This window comes from Panthera onca, chromosome C2 (assembly GCF_046562875.1).
Source record: "Panthera onca isolate mPanOnc1 chromosome C2, mPanOnc1 haplotype 2, whole genome shotgun sequence".
In the NCBI taxonomy this organism is placed as follows: domain Eukaryota; kingdom Metazoa; phylum Chordata; class Mammalia; order Carnivora; family Felidae; genus Panthera; species Panthera onca.
The window spans coordinates 49,678,135-49,698,553 of record NC_138347.1 but is presented as its reverse complement, the minus strand read 5'-3'; the positions used below and the strand labels follow the sequence as shown (position 1 = coordinate 49,698,553).

Sequence of the window (20,419 nt, the reverse complement as noted above, 5' to 3'; positions counted from 1 at the left end):
ATGGATGTGATGTCCTGTATGTGATCCTGGACAGAAAAAGGATATTAGAAAAAAACTAAGGAAATATGATTAAATATGGGCATTATAATAATATATAACATTTTAAAATATATTAATATCGGTTCATTAATTTTAACAAATACATCATACTAATGTAAGGTGTTAGTAGTAGGGGAGATTCAGTGTGGGGTGTATGGGAACTCTGCTATCTTCCAAAGGTTTTTTTTTTTTTTTGTAAATCTAAAACATTTCTAGAAAATAAAGTCTATTTTTAAAAAATTCTACATATGGTGTGATTGCAACTTTATTTTTAAAAGGATAAGAAAAAAGAAAACAACTCTCTGCATTGCTAAATATATAAATAATACTACCAACATATAACAGTGACTGTGTTTGGTTAGTACCACCAAATAGGTGACTATTTTCCTGTAATGGGTATTTTTTATATATTTTCCAAATTATCTTTCATGAAATTTTACTACTTTCATAATTCAAAACTATAAGCCTAGAGACAATAAACAAAATCAGTGATGCTACAAAGTTAGAAGTTAGTAGGAAACAGAGTTAGATGGGAGTCCAGGATGTCCAACTCTTAAGTCATGAGTTTTCTCCGTTATCCTGGACAAATTTACTTGACTCTGAATCTCAGCTTCACCTACTATGAAACAAGAATAGTGGTACCACCTATTTTGTACAGGCATTGTAAGGATTAAAGCCAATATTCATAATCACTTAGAGTAAGTCTCAGTAAAGAGTCAATGCTCAATAAAAGCTGCTGTTATTATTGATCATGATGAAAATGATGATGATGCTCTGAATTGCATAACTGCCCCTAAACTTATTATATCTAGCAATGGAAATGATATTCTGGTACAATTAGTGCTGTTCATATTTCGCGGCTTGTAATAGGTGAAAATTAGAATTACCAAGAAGGGTACTTCTCCCCCTGAAAGCAATAATGTACATGTGCAGAGTATCTGTCTTTTAGAAAAGACAAAGAAGAGCAAACTAAGGAATAAAAAAACACTAAAGAGAGAACTAAGTGGAACCTAAATGGACTGTGATATAAAAATATTATTTATTTACCAGAAGACTTGAAGGGAATACTTGTACCTTAATAGGACCCAATAAAAATTATTCGGTTTTCGTATTAGGAATTTTAAGTGACAAGTGGCTAAAAGCCTGGATTTTTGGAGTCAGACCTCGATTTGAGGCACAACTGCAACACTGTTATATTCTATGAGCTCAGGCAAATTCTCACCTCCCTGGTAATACTATATGAGGTTCTGTGGAGGGTTAAATGAACATATGCATGTAAAGGGCTTAATATGCACAAGAAACCCAAAGTGCCATGAATATTATGCATTAAATTTTGATTAACTTGTTAAATTCATAACACTTACAGGACTTCCCACCATCCCATCTTCCTTTACCTGCTATTCCAACTTTAACTGAGATTTGGTGAAAGACAGCGATTATTTGGTCAAGTTCCCCAAGAGTAGCTTCAATGAAATAACCCAGCAAATGTAGTCTCATTCAAGAACAGATTCTCATAGCAAAAAGACTCTGGGCACTTGAAATTCAATTAACTGTTCCTGCTGGACTGAGCCAGCTGCAAGTCTAAGGCAATAAATTCTTAATTATTATTATAAACAGAGCATGGTAGAATCAGATCGAATGAACAAATTCACACTACCGCTTGTTTAGATGTGTCTAAAAGTTACAGGACATTGAAAAACAATACCTCTTGTTGAGATAACAAGACAACCAAAACATTGCCCATTAAAATATATTAAAGTTTAATAAGGTGAGTTAACTAAGTTGAAAAATGGATTAAATTCAAAATAATTTAGATGGATAAAAAAAGATCAGCTTCTAAAGACAATACCTCAACCACAGTTTCCATCTTGCCTCTATAGATGAAGACAAGTGACCTATGTCTTCAGTTCACTGGCATAAACGGGGCTTTCTAGGATTTCCAGCAATATTTATTTGAGGAGTTTTCAAAAGTAATATTACATCTGAGCTAGAAGCACTGATTACAAAATTGAACTCTCTCCCTGTTATGGTTTTTAATCTCACGGAGCAAAACAACACACAGAATAAAGCAATGTTATCATAAATCACTGGCATCTGTCACAGGCTGTAGCACAATGGTTGTACTCAAACCAAGAGGTCTTGATTGGTAGAAACAAAAATGACTTTGCATGTACTCCTCCCTGCCCTAGGGCTCCAAGAGAGATGAGAGTTCTCTTTAGTAAATAGGTTCTCACATTTCCAATTATGACACAGGGAACTGATTGTGTAATAGCATCCCTAACTGAAGTTAGCCTAACTTTGTTTTTGCCTCTAAAGGTCATGCTTGTTGTTTCATCCTAACACATGACAACACAGGCTTGCTTTGAGCTTTACCCTTTGAATAGATTATTTACTTTTCTTAAATTTGTAGATTCAAAGAAGGGAAATGGACTTATTATTTAGAATACTTTCAGGTTAAACTTTTGAGTATCTTAATTTGGAAGGTTACTTTAGTACTGAACAGTTTTGTAACCACTTAACAAAAAATGGCAAAAGCTCTAGGTTCTCCTGATGTTTGTAACAGCATTATCAACAATAGTAAATTAAGGAATGAGCCTAAATGTCCATTAACTAATGAACAGATAAAGATGATGTGGTGTATATGTGTGTGTGTGTGTGTGTGTGTGTGTATGTATGTATGTGTATATATATGTATGTATGCATATATGCATATAATATGTAAATTTTATATAAATATAATATATGTAATATGTATAATATGTGTGTATACATATATTTTCTATAATGGAATATTACTCAGCCATCAAAAAGAATGAAATCTTGCCATTTGCCAACAATATGGATGGAGCTAGAGTGGATTATGCTAAGCAAAATAAGTCAGCCAGAGAAACACAAATACCATTTATTTTCACTCATATGTGATATTTAAAAAACAAAGCAGATGAACATGGGGGAAGGGGGAAAAAGAGAGAGGGAAGCAAACCATAAGAGACTTAACTATAGAGAGCAAACTGAGGGTTGATGGAGGGAGGTGGGTGGGGGTTGGGCTAAGTGGGTGATGGGCATTAAGTAGGGCACTTGCTGGGATGAGCATTGGGTGTTACATGTAAGTGATGCATCACTAAATTCTATTCCTGAAATCAACTTTACACTATATGTTAACTAAATAGAATTTAAATAAAAATTTGAAAAATAAAGTAAGTCTTGAAATAAAAAAACAGTAAAATCTCTAGGCTCAAAGAGGAAAATTTGAATTTTCAAGTCTTTATGGATATTCTCTTTGCAAGTAACTTGAATTAAGATTTTAAATTAAATTTATATGCAAGAATGATACCGAGCAGGTCTATATGGGAAGGAAATGACTATGCTTAGTACAGTTTTGAAACAGATCTTAACGGTGTTCTCTGGAGCACAGGAGCACAAGGAAAATACTGTACACATCCATTTGCTCTTCATGCCTGTATCTGGTCTTCTTTCTAACATCACTTATAAAAGATTAAAATAAATATACATCCTTTTCTGTTGTCACTTCCAATCAAAATTACAAACAGAAGTGTCAGTCACCTTAATGGAAGGAAATATATTCACAGATGCTTCATGAATAACACTAATACAATGGACTCTGCTCTATAAACAGACTTGATTCTTCAGGCAATCTTACCTCAAGTCAAATGAGGAAGGACCAGCTACATAATTTGTGGGGCTTAGGCAAACTGAAAATGAGGGACCAGCCCCCTCTTTCAAAAATTACTAAGAATTTCATCAGGGACACAGCAGAACACTAACAAGCATGAGGCCCTACTAAGCCCAGGCCTCTGCAATTGCTCAGTTCACATGCCCATCAAGCCAGCCCTGGGCCACATTTCTTCTGTCAAAATGATCTGTGTTATGCTATTAACTCTGTAAATAATGTGACAGTGTGCTTACTATGTAGGAAAGCTAAGGTGTTGTGTTTAAACTGTGAAAGCCCTTAGCCAGAGGATATGGATATCGTGTCATGTCCAGTATCAAAACCCAGACACTTTAAAGCCAACAAAGTTAAGAGAGGGATCTGCATCAGGATGTAGAGGGCAGATGCCACCACACCCCCACAATCTCTTTCTCCATGCATTCATTTTTGCCAAGGACTCTTACGTATCAATCCTCTGCCAAGTCTCTCTACAACGTCACTGTGCATTTGTATCCAGATGCAAGAAATGCCTCTACACACTACCTGTGTGCAAATAGTCTTATCAGCCTAAAAGCTGTAGGAAAACTTCTCACATTGATGGTGTTGATCACTCTCTCTTCAGTGAAAGAATATCCAGTCTTCTTGAATTTGAACAAAAATAAGGAAAAGTCTTCATTTTTTCTTTGTTCTTCTTTTTTGTTTTGGTTTTGTTTTATTTGTTTGTTTTTGGTGAGTAAGACTGTAGGGAACTGTGTAGTAATAAAATAATCCTAGTGAATATATCAGCTAGGAGATATTGGCTAGTAGAATTACTACTGGAAAGTAATTCTATAGAAAGACCAAAATATGCATAATGTTGAATTAAAATGAGATAAACAGGGGAAGATGAAGAATATTGTTTCCAAATGTAAAATCAATGAGAAGGCTGGAGAAGAGCACCCATAGTTTGGGGACATGGCTTAGTGAAGCTGTGGATAACTAAAGTAGAAACAGTTGTTTTGCCATAAGCCTATGACAAATCTCAGGATCGAGAACAGAATCTTAAAACATAAATGGTTCTTGGACATTTAAAAAGATGATTAACCAGAATCATAAAAAGAGAAATGCAAATCAAAACTGCATTGAGATACCGTATCTAACTTACTAGATGGGCATAAATCCAAGAGTCTGACAGTGCATTCTGATGGCAATTTCATACAAGGCACTTTCATACAATCCTAGCAGAAGGGTCAAGTAGTACAATGTCAGTGGAAGGTAATTTGACAATAGCTGTAAAAATTACAAAGTTAAAACAATTATACACCTTTTGACCTAGGGTATCCCACTTCTAGGGATTTATTCTCAGGTACATTTATATATATTAGAAATGACACAGGCACCATGTAACTTACTATGACATAGTTATAATAGCAAAAGATAAGAAGCAACCCATATAGCTATCATTAGGACACCAAATATATTAAACTGTATCATTAAAATGGAATGCTAACCAGCAGGACAAAGAGATGAAGGCACATTATATCCAAAAAAAGATATGTTTTTAGGTGCAGAAAGTGTATACATTGTGCTTATACTGTGTTTTTAACAAGGGGGACAAGATAATTATATCTGACTGTATTTGCAGGAAGATTTTCTGTAAGAAGACCCCAAAAATGAATAAAAATAGCTATCTATGGGGAAGGCTGGGGTGGGAACTGGGAAAATGGATGACAAGAATGGAAGTGAGAACCTTTACTGTATATGTTTGTAGCATTTGGATTTTAAGGCATATGAATATATTGCCTGTGTTAAATATCAGAAATTTTAATAAATAAATGCATGACTGAAAAGAAGAGAAACATTAAAATACAATAAAGACAATAATATCTAACCTCTTGTGCACAAAAGAAACGAAGGTCAAGAGAAGTAAAATAATAACTCAAAATCCAAAGGCAGTTAATGGCAGAGGCTGCATTGGAACCTTGGAGATCAGACAACTCTACTGAAATGAGACAAATTAACACTGATATCCAAGTCATCAAAGGTAGTTGTGTGGCCAGGGACAGAGAAATCTATGAATTTGATATTCCTTAGCTGTCAATATTTCTTATCTCTGATGCCCTTGACACTAGAGAAAATTTGTGTCTTTATAAAAGTGTTAGACTTCTAATTGAAATTGCTAAGTTACGTGTCACCAACATTTTTAATAAGAAATAAAGTTGCTGAGGACAGGGAATATATCAGACAAAAAAATGTCATGTATGAATAAGAAAAAAAGCTGAGTATGGGGGAACTGGTATACCAAAGTCAATTTAGAAGCAACAAAGACCCTATGTTAAGACCTGGAGAAGGTTCCCCATCATCAACCATGCTGTTGGGATGGGGCTAGAAAGGGCCAATCACAGCAAGGCTTGCATATCATGGTAATTTTCATAGACAGTCCATACTTAGTACTCTCCTCTCCTCCCTCCACCTTTGTTCATTCCCTGCTATTATTCATGCAAAAGTCTCTGTCTTCTGCTAAATCTGGATGTCAGGGGTGATGTCTTCTTTATTTCTATGTGCCCCACTATGCCCTATGCCCAGCATAGTACCTTGAACATACTAGGCTTCTAGTTTCCAAACATTAAAAGCAGAAGGGGCTTCAGCAAATACTTAGTCCGATTTTTTGAAACTTGTTTACAAGTATCAAATCCCTTTCAAATGAAAAACTATATAGTATCCCCATAAAATGGATTTTTTAACAAAGTTGTATTGATTGAAGAGGGAGCAAGAGAGGGGAGAGCAGACAAAAGCCAACCTACAATAATCTGTTTCCCTTGCCAACCCCTGCAGCACCTCAAGGACCATAGTTTGGAAACTTCTGAGCAAGTGCAACCCCTTCGTTTTTTAAATGGAGCCATTTCTTAAAGTTTTGGTTTTTTTTTTTTCACATTAAATTAACATACCCAAGGTAGGGCTGGTGAGCTGCAAAGCAAGGGTCGCCATATTCCCCTTGCCTATGATGATATCAGTTCTACTAGCTGAACAGGGTGAGGAATAAGGACAATAGATTCTGTGTAGCCTCTGGAAACACCACCTTCTTCTTTCCTATATGCACATTTGGAGGAGAACCTTACCAGGGATGTGAAACAGTATCTGTTCTCTCAGATCCTGCCCAGTCAATAGTCCTTCTGGAACAAGTTATGTGCTTCCCTCCATCAGAAGAAATGAGCCAGGACAGGGAGAGACTGAGGTAGTGGGAACCTAGCCTAGTTCATTCATAGATAACTCCTATTTACCAGATTTGTGCCAGAGCAGTTAGCAGAATGTCTAATGACTGTTCTGAAAAACTTGTTTAAGATATATGGGGATCCACAGACAACGTAGATAGTTAATCCCTTACCAATTGGATAGTACTAATGCACCTAGAAATGTTTAGAAGAGAAGACAGATTAGTAATAAATAGATGAGAAAAAAAAACTAACTTGTTTAAGATAGATGGGGATCCACAGACAACATAGATACTTACCTATTGGGTAGTACTAATGCACCCAGCAATGTTTAGAAGAGAGGACAGATTAGTAACAAATACATGAGATTATTTCAAAGGTGCTATGAAGAAAATAAAGAGGATTCTTTTTTAGACCAGATAGGGTCTAAATTGCAATAACAAACAACCCCAAATATTTCAGTGTCATAAGTCAACAAGTTGGAGTTTTTTTCTTTATATATGCCCCTCTACACCTTACATCAGCAGGGTTCTCCTCCATGTTGCTTTCACACCTGGAGAGCACCAAGGCTGATGAGACTGCACAATCACATCACTTTCATCTATGTCCTAAAGGCCAAACCTTGTCCCAGAGTCCTGCCCAACTGCAAGGGTGCCAGAAAGTATCATCTCCCCAGTATCCCACCAGAAAGGAGAGCCATGGATAAGCACACAAGATGGTTGGGGATGGGGGGAGGTGCAGGGAACACAAAGATCAATTAGGATGGTCTAGCAAAGGCTTTCCAAAAAGATACTATTTGAACTGCGACCTGAATGATGAGAATGAAGCCACCAAATAAATAGCATCAGGAAAGCCATTTCAGGCAGAGGAAATGGCAAATATAAATATCCAAAGCAAGTGCACAAGGAGAACAAAGGCCAGTTCCACAAGGGTGCTGTGAGGGGAGAAGCATAGGTGATATGGTCAGTGAAGCCAAATGACAAAAAGCCTTAAAGATCATGATAAAGGATTTAGGTTTCATACAACACAAGTTCACTAATCTGTCCTCTTTTCAACAAAAATGAAAAGCCACCCTTATACCACAGTGAAATTAAAAATTCACATTTTGCTTTTCAGACTTCTCTGTTTCTCATACTAAGCTGAGCCTTTACCTTTTCCATATTCACCTCAGGTTCACCTTTCTGTAAGCATTTGAAATACCACAGAATATCATGATAGGTTTTACAGTGCTTCCTGGAAATTTTTACCTCAGTTCTGCATTTTCTCAGGCCTCACTTCACATTCTTGATCAGCACCCAGATCTGTACTTTTATAGCTGCTGACAGAACACACATTCTCTGAAAAGGCAAGAAACAAGGAAGTTACCATTATAAGGAAAAAAAAGAATATTTTCTTGTCAGAAAAATAGCTCAGCTCTATTAGAATCTAATATTTTTAGAACCAAACTGAATACAGAAAGTTTTTGACTTTCTAAAGAAATTATCTAGATGGAATGGACTGGAAGATGGTGGCAGAATAGGAGGACCTAGGCTTGTGTCATCCCATGAATACAACTGAAACTATCAAATCATCCTAAATACCCCATAAATTGACCTCGAGACTGGCAGAACAAAATCCACTACTAAAATTAGAGAAGAAGCCACATGGAATAAGCAAAGAAGGGCAGAGACACAGCTTGGGACAGTAACGGATCTTGGGCACCATAGTGTGGAGGGAGCAGAGGTCATGGAGAAGGGTGAGAGACAGATTGGCACACAGGAAATCCCACATGGGGAAAATGAATCTCCATAGCAATTGGTTTGGAAAGCAAGAGGGGCCAAATTTCATGAATTTTTGCAATTATTAAGGCTTAAAGCCTGGAGTTCTAAATGTCAGCATGCTTGGCTCTGGGAGAGCCCTGAGGACATCGGGACTGCTCTTGAAGAGAAAGCAGGCAAAGAACCCAGGAACATACAGCATGGAAACAGCAATCTGAAGAGTGCCTAGAGCATACAGTGGAGAGGATATTTGCTTATCTCAGGTTATGTCCCAGAGAGACAGCATTCACAGAGAGACACCTCCAGCAACAAAGGAATTGACCCATGCCTTTTCCTTCCCCAGCCCCCTCAGCATAAGCTGAAGGACACCTGCGGGAACCAGCACAGCATGAACTTTTGTTACCTAATTTATTTACACCAAACTCTGCTACCACGCTCTGGTGGAACTGCCATTCCCAGTCTCACTTGCCCCAGTCCCAGTGTGGCAGACCACCTCCCCAAGAACACCAGCCCAAACCTCTGCTCACACCATGTCTCACAATGCAGGGGTTTTGCAGAGCCTCAGTTCCAGCAACAGTGGCAATAGGTTTCATTTCACAAACAGACTAGAGCACACCTATATAAAGGGCACCACATTCAGGCCAGAGACCAAACATTGACCACATCAGGCAAAGAGAACGTGTGCAGACGACTGGCCTGAAAGATAAAGTGAACAGGACAAAATAGCAAAGCAAACACGGCACATACTGGAGACACTCCTGGAAGCGCCAGGCCCTGGGAAACAGGATATACCACACAGTACAACCCTTTCCTAACACACAGAAGCAAGCACACAGACTTAGACAAAATTAGAAAACAGAGGGATTTGTCCCAGATGAAAGAACAGGACAAGACCACAGTCAAAGATCTAAGTGAAACAAATGTAAGTAACATCGCTGATGGAGAATTTAAAGCAATGATCAGGAGAATACTCACTGGACTTGAGAAGAAAGTGGAGGACATCAGTGAGACCTTTAACAAAGAGATAAGGAATAACATAGCAGAGATAAAGGGCTCAATAAATGAAATGAGAAACACAGTTGATGGAATGAACAGCAGGATGGAAGACATGAGGAATGAATTAGTAACCTAGAAGACAGAGTAATGGAAAGTAAGCAATCTGAACAAAAGAGAGAAAAAAGAATTATGCAGAATGAGAATAGACTTAGGGAACTCAGGGACTCCATCAAATGTAATAACATTCATATTATAGGAGTTCCAGAAAAAAGAGAGAGAAAAGGTGGGGGGGGGGGGGATTTATTTCAAGAAATAAAAGCTTAAAATTTCCCTAATCTGGGGAAGGAAATAGACATCCAGATCCAGGAGGCATGGAGAATTCCCATCAAAATTAACAAAAGCAAATCCACACAAAGACATATTGCAATTAAAATAGCAAGATATAGTGACGAAGAAAAAAATTTAAAGCAGCAGGACCAAAGTATCTTACAAGAGAAAACCCGTAAGTTTAGCAAGGGATTTTTCAACAGAAACTTTGCAAGCCAGAGGGGAATAGCATGATATATTCAACGCACTGAATGGGAAATAAATCTGCAGTCAAAAACATTCTATCCAGCAAGTCTATCATTCAGAAAAGAGATACAGAGTTTCACAAAAACTAAATGAGTTTATGATCACTAAACCAGCCGTGCAAGAAATATTAAAAGGGACTCTTTGAGTGGAAAGGATAGATAAAAAGTAACAGCATAGAAGTAGGAAACACAAAAGCAGTAAAAATGAGTATTTCTGTAAAAAAAATTAGCAGCAGAACTCACAAAATAAAAGGATATACAATATAACTACATATACCTAAAATGTGGGAAGGAAAAGAGTAAAGAATGAGTTCAAACTTACACAACCATCAACTTAATATAGGCTGTTATATGCAGAAGAGGTTATATACGGACCTAATGGTAACTATGTAACAAAAACATGTAATAAATATGTAAAGAATAAAGAAAAAGAAATCCAAATGTATCTTTAAAGAAAATCAGAAAAACATGAAAAAGACAAGAAAGGATCAGAGAAAATCTTCAGAAATAACCACAAAACAAACAATAAAATGACAATAAATACATATCTACCAATAATTATTTTCAATGTAAATGAACTAAACATTTCAATCAAAAAACACAGGTAGAAAGAATGGATAAAAATATAAGATCCATGTATATGCTGCCTATAAGAGACTCATTTTTGACCTAACAAGGCCTGCAGATTGAAAAAGAGGGAATGGAGAAACATCTATCATGCAAAAGGATGTCAAAAGAAAGCCAGGTAGCAATACTTATATCAGACAAAATAAACTTTATAACAAAGACTGTAACAAGAGGCAAAGACGCTATATAATAATAAAGAGGACAATCCAACAAAAAGATATATCAATTGTAAATTTTTATGCACCCAACATAGAAGCACCCAAATACATTAAACTGTTAATAACAAACATAAAAGAACTAATTGATAATAACACTATAATAATAGGAGACTTTAATACCCCACTTACATCAATGGACAGATCATCAACAATGAAACAATGACTTTGAATGACACACTAGAAAAGATGGATTTAACAGATATTCAGAACATTCTATCCTAAAACAGAAGAATATACATTCTTTTCGAGTGAATATGGAACATTCTCCAGAATAGATCACATATTACCCCACAAAACAAGACTAAACAAATTCAAGAAGACTGAAGCCATATTATGCATTTTTTCTGACCACAATGGTATGAAACTAGACATCGACCAAAAGAAAAAACTGGAAAGACCACAAATACATTCCGGTTAAACAACATGCTACTAAACAATAAATGGGTCAGCCAGGAAATAAAAGAAGAATAGAAAAGTACATGGAAATAAATGAAAATGAAAACAATGGTCCAAAACCTTTGGGATGTAGCAAAAGTGGTTCTAAGATGAAAGTTTATAGCAAAACAGGCTTACCTCAAAAGCAAGAAAGATCTCAAAAAAAATAACCTAACCTTTTACCTAACGAAGCTAGAAAAAGAACTAATGAAGCCTAAAGCCAGCAGAAAAAAAGGAATAATAAAGATTAGAACAGAAATAAATGACATGTAAACTAAAAAAATAAAATAAAATTGGTAAACCTCTAGCCAGACTTATCAAGAAGAAAAGAGAAAGAACTCAGATACATCAAATCACAAATGAGACGAGAAATAACAACCAAAACCATAGAAATACAAACAATTATAAGTGAACATTATGAAAAACTATATGCCAACAAATTGGACAACCTAGAAGAAATGGATAAATTCCTAAAAACATAAACTACCAAAACTGAAACAGGAAGAAATAATTCCAAACAAACAAAAGTCCAGGACCAGATGGCTCCACAGGAGGATTCTACCAAACATTTAAAGAAGAATTAATACCTATTCTTTTCAAACTATCTAAAAAAAATTATAGAGGAAGGAAGCTTCCAAATTCATTCTACAAGGCCAGCATTACCCTGATACCAAAACCACATAAAGATACCATCAAAAAAAGAGAACTACAGGTCAATATCTCTGATAAACGTAGATGCAAAAACCCTCAACAAAATAATAGCAAACCTAATCCCACATTTAAAAAATTATTCACCATAATTAAGTAGGATTTTTTCCTATATTGGCAAGAGTAATTTAATATTCACAAATAAATCAACATGATACATATCAATAAGAAAAAGGATAAGAACCATATCGCCATTTCAATAGATGCAGAAAATACATTTGACAAGGTATAAAATCCACTTATGATAAAAAGACGCTCAACAAAATAGGTTTAGAGGGACAATAACTTAACATAATAAAAACGTTATATGAAAACCCACAACTAACTTCATGCCTAATGGAAAAAAAATGATGGCTATTCCCCTAAGGTCAAGAACAAGACAATGATATCCACTGTCACCACTTTTATTCAACATAGTACTAGCTCTAGCCACATCTATTAGACAACAAAAATAAATAGACAACAAATTGATTAATTCAGTAGAGTTGCAGGATACAAAATCAATGTACAGAAATCTGTTGCATTTCTATACACTAACAATGAAGCACCAGAAAGAGAAAGATATCAGTCTCATTTACAATTGCGCTAAAAATAATAAGATACCTTGTAATAAACCTACACCAAACATGTACTCTAAAAGCTATAAAACACCGAGAAAATAATTGAAGATAACAAAAATAAATGGAAAGACATCCATGCTCATGGATGGGAAGAACAAATATTGTTAAAAGATCTGTACTACTGAGTAAGGTGGAGGAGGCATGGCAAGATGGCAGCATAGGAGGACATTGGGCTCACCGCGTCCTGCTGATCACTTAGATTCCACCCACATCAGCCTAAATAACCCAGAAAACTGCCAGAAGACTAGCAGAACAGATTCTCCAGAGCCAAGCGTAGACAAGAGGCCCACGGAAGAGGGTAGGAAGGGCGGAGAGGCGATGTGCACTACACAGACAGGCGGGAGGGAGCCAGGTCAGTGGACGGGCAGCCCACCCTACAAGGCAGAGCCTCTGAGTCTGGCTTGCAAAAGTGGAGGGCCAGACGGAGTGTGTCCTGACAGCCAGTGGGACTTAATATCTGGAATGTTATAAGCTCTCCTTGGAGAGTGAGAGGGCTAGAGAACAACGGGAGGGAGAATTGTTGAGCCCTGGACGACAGAGCTCAGCTTGGCAGGGAACAAAGGCGCTGGGAAGTGCCATCTCCCTCGCCCATCCCCCAGCCAAAATCCCAAAGGGAACCAGTTCACGTCAGGGAACCTGCTTGCACCCCGCAAACACCCAACACTGTGCTTCTGTGGATCCATCCCACCAACGGGTCGACCTCCCTCCCGGTGCCACAGGGCCCCTCACCAAGCGTACCACCGAAGGCAAAGCAAGCTGAGTCTACCCCTCCTGCCCCTGTGCACCTTGCGGATCCACAATCGCTAATACGCCAGATCCCATAAAAACAGAACCACAAGCCTGGCAGTGTGCAAGTAGCCCAGACAGGGGCCACACCACTCCACAGTGAGTTCTGCCCCTGGGAGAGGGGAAGATAAGGTACACACGAGTCTGACTGTGGTCCTGTCCACCAACACAAGTTACTCCCAACAATACAGAGGAAGAGTCCTGCAGTTCCCTGCCACTCCAAAACATTCCAAGATGACAACATGGAAGAATTCTCCTCAAAAGAAACTCCAGGACGTAGCAACAGCTAACACACTGATCAAAAGTGATTTCAGCAATATAACAGAAAATGAATTTAAAATAATAGTCATAAAATTAATCGCTGGGCTTGAAAAAAGCATAGAGGACAGCAGAGAATCTACTGTTACAAAGATCATGGGACTAAGAAACACTCAGGAGGAGCTAAATGATGCTATAAACGCGCTGCAAAATAAAATGGAGGCGACCACAGCTCAGATTAAAGAGGCATAGGAGAGAATAGGTGAATTACAAGATAAAATTATGGAAAAAGAAGAGGCTGAGAAAAAGAGAGATAAAAAAATCCAGGAGTATGAGGGGAAAATTAGAGAACTAAGTGATGCGATAAAACGCAATAATATATGCATAATTGGGAACCCAGAGGAAGAAGAGAGAGGGAAAGGTGCTGAAGGTGTACTTGAAGAAATCATAGCTGAGAACTTCCCTGATCTGGGGAAAGAAAAAGGCATTGAAATCCAAGAGGCACAGAGAACTCCCTTCAGACGGAACTTGAATCAGTCTTCTGCACGACATATCATAGTGAAACTGGCAAACTATGAGGATAAAGAGAAAATTCTGAAAGCAGCTAGGGATAAACATGCTCTGACACATAAAGGGAGACCGATAAGACTAGTGACGGATCTATCTACTGAAACCTGGCAGGCCATAAAGGAATGGCAGGAAATCTTCAATGTGATGAACAGAAAAAATATGCTGCCGAGAATCCTTTATCCATCAAGTCTGTCGTTCAGAACAGTAGGAGCGATAAAGGTCTTCCCAAACAAAGAAAAACTGAAGGAATTCATCACTACTAAACTAGCCCTACAAGAGATCCTAAGGGGGATCCTGTGAGACAAAGTACTAGAGACATCACTACAAGCATGAAACCTACAGACATCACAGTGACTCTAAACCCATATCTTTCTATAATAACACTGAATGTAAATGGACTAAATACTCCAACCAAAAGACATAGGGTATCAGAATGGATAAGAAACAAGACCCATCTATTTTCTGTCTACAAGAGACTCATTTTAGACCTGAGGACACCTTTAGATTGAAAGTGAGGAGATGGAAAACTATCTACCATGTTACTGAAAGTTAAAGAAAGCTGGAGTAACCATACTTATATCAGACAAACTACCTTTAAATTAAAGGCTGTAACAAGAGATGAAGAAGGGCATTATATAATAATTACAGGGTCTATCCATCAGGAAGAGCTAACAATTATAAATGTCTACGCGCCAAATACGGGAGCCCCCAAATATATAAAACAATTACTCACAAACATAAGCAACCTTACTGATAAGAATGTGGTAATTGCAGGGGACTTTAATACTCCACTTACAACAATGGAGAGATCATCTAGACACACGATCAATAAAGAAACAAGGGCCCTGAATGATACACTGGATCAGATGGACTTGACAGATATATTTAGAACTCTGCATCCCAGAGCAACACAATATACTTTCTTCTCGAGTGCACATGGAACATTTTCCAAGATAGATCACATACTGGGTCACAAAACAGCCCTTCATAAGTTTACAAGAATTGAGATCATACCATGCATACTTTCAGACCACAATGCGATGAAGCTTGAAATCAACCACAGGAAAAAGTCTGGGAAACCTCCAAAAGCATGGAGGTTAAAGAACACCCTACTAAAGAATGAATGGGTCCACCAGGCAATTAGAGAAGAAATTAAAAAATATATGGAAACAAATGAAAATGAAAATACAACAATCCAAATGCTTTGGGATGCAGTGAAGGCAGTCCTGAGAGGAAAATACATTGCAATCCAGGCCTATCTAAAGAAACAAGAAATATCCCAAATACAAAATCTAACAGCACAACTAAAGGAAATAGAAGCAGAACAGCAAAGACACCCCAAACCCAGCAGAAGAAGAGAAATAATAAATATCAGAGCAGAAATAAACAATATAGAATCTAAAAAAATTGTAGAGCAGATCAATGAAACCAAGAGTTGGTTTTTTGAAAAAATAAACAAAATTGATAAACATCTAGCCAGCCTTCTCAAAAAGAACAGGGAGATGACCAAATAGATAAAATCATGAATGAAAATGGAATTATTACAACCAATCCCTCAGAAATACAAGCAACTATCAGGGATACTATGAAAGATTATATGCCAACAAACTGGACAACCTGGAAGAAATGGGCAAATTCCTAAGCGCCCACACATTTCCAAAACTCAAACAGGAGGAAGTAGAAAACTTGAACAGACCCATAACCAGTGAAGAAATTGAATCAGTTATCAAAAATCTCCCTACAAATAAGAGTCCAGGACCAGATGGCTTCCCAGGGGAGTTCTACCAGACGTTTAAAGCAGAGGTAATACCTATCCTTCTCAAGCTTTCACAAAAAATATAAAGGGAAGGAAAACTTCCAGACTCATTACTTTGATTCCCAAACCAGACAGAGTCCCAGTGAAAAAAGAGAACTATAGGCTAATATCCCTGATGAATATGGATGCAAAAATTCTCACTAGCAAATCGAATTCAACAGCATATAAAAAGAATTATTCACCATGATCAAGTGGGATTCATTCCTGGGATGCAGGGCTGGTTCAACATTCGCAAATCAATCAACGTGATATATCACATTAGTAAAAGAAAAGTAAGAACCATATGATCCTGTCAATCGATGCAGAAAAAGCATCTGACAAAATTCAGCATCCTTTCTTAATAAAAACCCTCAAGAAAGTCAAGATAGAAGGAACATACTTAAACATCTTTAACTTTATGAAGTAAACAACTTTATGAAAAGCCCACAGCTAACATCCTCCTCAATGGGAAAAACTGAGAGCTTTTTCCCTGAGATCAGGAACATGACAGGGATGTCCACTCTCACCACTGTTAACATAGTGTTGGAAGTTCTAGCATCAGCAATCAGACAACTAAAGGAAATCAAAGGCATCAAAATTGGCAAAGATGAAGTTAAGCTTTCACTTTTTGCAGATGACATGATATTATACATGGAAAATCTGATAGACTCCACCAAAAGTCTGCTAGAACTGATACATGAATTCAGCAAAGTCGCAGGATACAAAATCAATGTACAGAAATCAGTTACATTCTTATACACTAATAATGAAGCAACAGAAAGACAAATAAAGAAACCGATCCCATTCACAATTGCACCAAGAAGCATAAAATACCTAGGAATAAATCTAACCAGAGATGTAAAAGATCTGTATGCTGAAAACTATAGAAAGCTTATGAAGGAAATTGAAGAAGATATAAAGAAATGGAAAAACATTCCGTGCTCATGGATTGGAAGAATAAATATTGTCAAAATGTCAATACTACCCAAAGCTATCTACACATTCAATGCAATCCCAATCAAAATTGCACCAGCATTCTTCTCGAAACCAGAACAAGCAATCCTAAAATTCATATGGAACCACAAAAGGCCCCGAATAGCCAAAGTAATTTTGGAGAAGAAGACCAAATCAGGAGGCATCACAATCCCAGACTTTAGCCTCTACCACAAAGCTGTCATCATCAAGACAGCATGGTATTGGCACAAAAACAGACACATAGACCAATGGAATAAAATAGAAACCCCAGAACTAGACCCACAAAAGTATGGCCAACTCATCTTTGACAAAGCATGAAAGAATATCCAATGGAAAAAAGACAGTTTCTTTAACAAATGATGCTGGGAGAACTGGACAGCAACATGCAGAAGGTTGAAACTAGACCACTTTTTCACACCATTCACAAAAACAAACTCAAAATGGATAAAGGACCTGAATGTGAGACAGGAAACCATCAAAACCCTAGAGGAGAAAGCAGGAAAAGAACTCTCTGACCTCAGCCGCAGCAATTTCTTACTTGACACATCCCCAAAGGCAAGGGAATTAAAAGCAAAAATGAACTATTGGGACCTCATGAAGATAAAAAGCTTCTGCACAGCAAAGGAAACAATCAACAAAACTAAAAGACAACCAACAGAATGGGAAAAGATATTTGCAAACGACATATTGGACAAAGGGCTAGTATCCAAAGTCTATAGAGAGCTCACCAAACTCCACACCTGAAAAACAAATAATCCAGTGAAGAAATGGGCAGAAAACATGAACAGACACTTCTCTAAAGAAGACATTCAGATGGCCAACAGGCACATAAAAAGATGCTCAATGTCGCTCCTCATCAGGGAAATACAAATCAAAACCACACTCAGATATCACCTCATGCCAGTCAGAGGGGCTAAAATGAACAAATCAGGAGACTATAGATGCTAGAGAGGATGTGGAGAAATGGGAACCCTCTTGCACTGTTGGTGGGAATGCAAACTGGTACAGCCACTCTGGAAAACAGTGTGGAGGTTCCTCAAAAAATTAAAAACAGACCCACCCTATCACCAGCAATAGCACTGCTAGGAATTTACCCAGAGTACCGATGCACAGGGGCACTTGTACCCCAATGTTTATAGCAGCACTCTCAACAATAGCCAAATTATGGAAAGAGACTAAATGTCCATCAACTGACGAATGGATAAAGAAATTGTGGTTTATATACACAATGGAATACTACGTGCAATGAGAAAGAGTGAAATATGGCCTTTTGTAGCAATGTGGATGGAAGTGGAGAGTGTTATGCTAAGTGAAATAAGTCATACAGAGAAAGATACCATATGTTTTCACTCTTATGTGGATCCTGAGAAACTTAACAGAAACCCATGGGGGAGAGGAAGGAAAAAAAAAAAAAAAAGAGGTTACAGTGGGAGGGAGCCAAAGCATAAGAGACTCCTAAAAACTGAGAACAAATTGAGGGTTGATGGGGGGTGGGAGGGAGAGGAAGGTGGGTGATGGGTATTGAGGAGGGCACCTTTTGGGATGAGCGCTGGGTGTTGTATGGAAACAAATTTGACAATAAATTTCATATTAAAAAAAAATCTGTACTACCCCAAGAAGTCTACATATTAAATGCAATCCCTATCAAAATACCAACCGCATTTTTTATAAAACTAGAACAATCAATCCTAAAATTTGTATGGAACCAAAAGAACCTGAATATCCAAAGCAATCTTGGAAAATGAAAGCAAAGCTGGAGGCATCACAATTCTAGACTTCAAGTGATATCACAAAGCTATAGTAATCGAAACAGTATGCTACTGGCACAAAAATAGACACATAGATCAAAAGAACAGAATAAAAAACCCATAAAAACCCACAACTATTTGGTCAATTAATCTTTGACAAAGAAGGAAAGAATATCTAATGGGAAAAGGACAGTGCCTTCAACAAATAGTGTTAGGAAAGCTGGATGGCAACATGCAAAAAAAAAAAAAAAAAAAAAGAAGAAGAAACTGGAACACTTTATTACACCATATACAAAAATAATTTAAAATGCATTAAAGCCCTAAATGTGAGACCTGAACCATAAAAATCCAGAAGAGAACATAGGCAGTAACCTGACATCTGCCATAGCAACTTTTTTCTAGATATGCCTCCTGAGGCAAGGGAAACAAAAGCAAAAATAAGCTATTGGGACTATATCACATAAAAATCTTCTTCACAACAAAGAAACCAACAACAAAACTAAAAGGCAACCTACTGAATGGGAGAAGATATTTGCAAATGTCATATCCAATAAAGGGCTAGTATCCAAAATATATAAGAACTTACACAATTCAACACCCAAAAAACAAGTAATCCAATTAAAATGGACAGAAGACATGAACAGACATTTTTCCAAAGAAGACATCCAGATGGCCAACAGACACATGAATAGATCAACATCACTCATCATCAGAGCAATGCAAATCTAAACTACAATGAGATACCACCTCACACCTGTCAGAATGGCTAAAACAGAAACACAAGAAACAGCAGGTGTTGGCAGGGATCCAGAGAAAGGGGAACCCTCTTCCACTATTGCTGGGAATGCACACTGGTGCAGCCACTGTGGAAAATGGTATGGAGGCTCCTCAAAAACTTAAAAATAGATCTACCCTATGATCCAGTAATCACACTACCGGATATTTACCCAAAATATAAAAAAGCACTTATTAATGGGATATATGCACCCCAATGTTTATAGAAACATTTACAATATCCAAATATGGAAGCATCCTAAGTGTCCATCAACTGATGAATGGATAAAAAAGATGTGGTAGATATACACTGTGGAATATTATTTGTCCATAAAAGGAATGAAATCTTGCCATTTGCAATGACACGGATGGAGTTAGAGAGTATAATGCTAAGGGAACTAAATCAGGGAAAGATAAAAACCATATGATTTCACTCATGTGTAGAATTTAAGAAACAAGACAAATGACCAAATTGGGGGGGGGGGGCGGGAGAAATTAAGAAACAAGAATTTTAAGAAATTAAATCTCTTTAAATACAGAGAACAAACTGATGGTTACCAGAGGGGAGATGGGTGGAGGGATAGATGAAATAGATGATGGTTATTAAGAGGCACACTTGTAATGAGGAGCACTGGGCAATGTGCGAAATTGTTGAATCACTATATTGTACCCCTGAAACT

The 20,419-nt window shown here is 37.4% G+C and overlaps 1 long non-coding RNA gene across 2 annotated transcripts in view; it reads right to left on the bottom strand.

The window, feature by feature from the left end:
• The window catches only part of LOC144617410 (uncharacterized), a 440,770-nt gene that overhangs the window by 219,789 nt on the left and 200,562 nt on the right, over positions 1 to 20,419 (bottom strand). For both annotated transcript variants that reach the window (XR_013557894.2, XR_013557895.2), the window contains exon 3: positions 8,148 to 8,237. This is a non-coding gene — a long non-coding RNA (uncharacterized LOC144617410). The remainder of the gene's footprint in view (positions 1 to 8,147; positions 8,238 to 20,419) is intronic.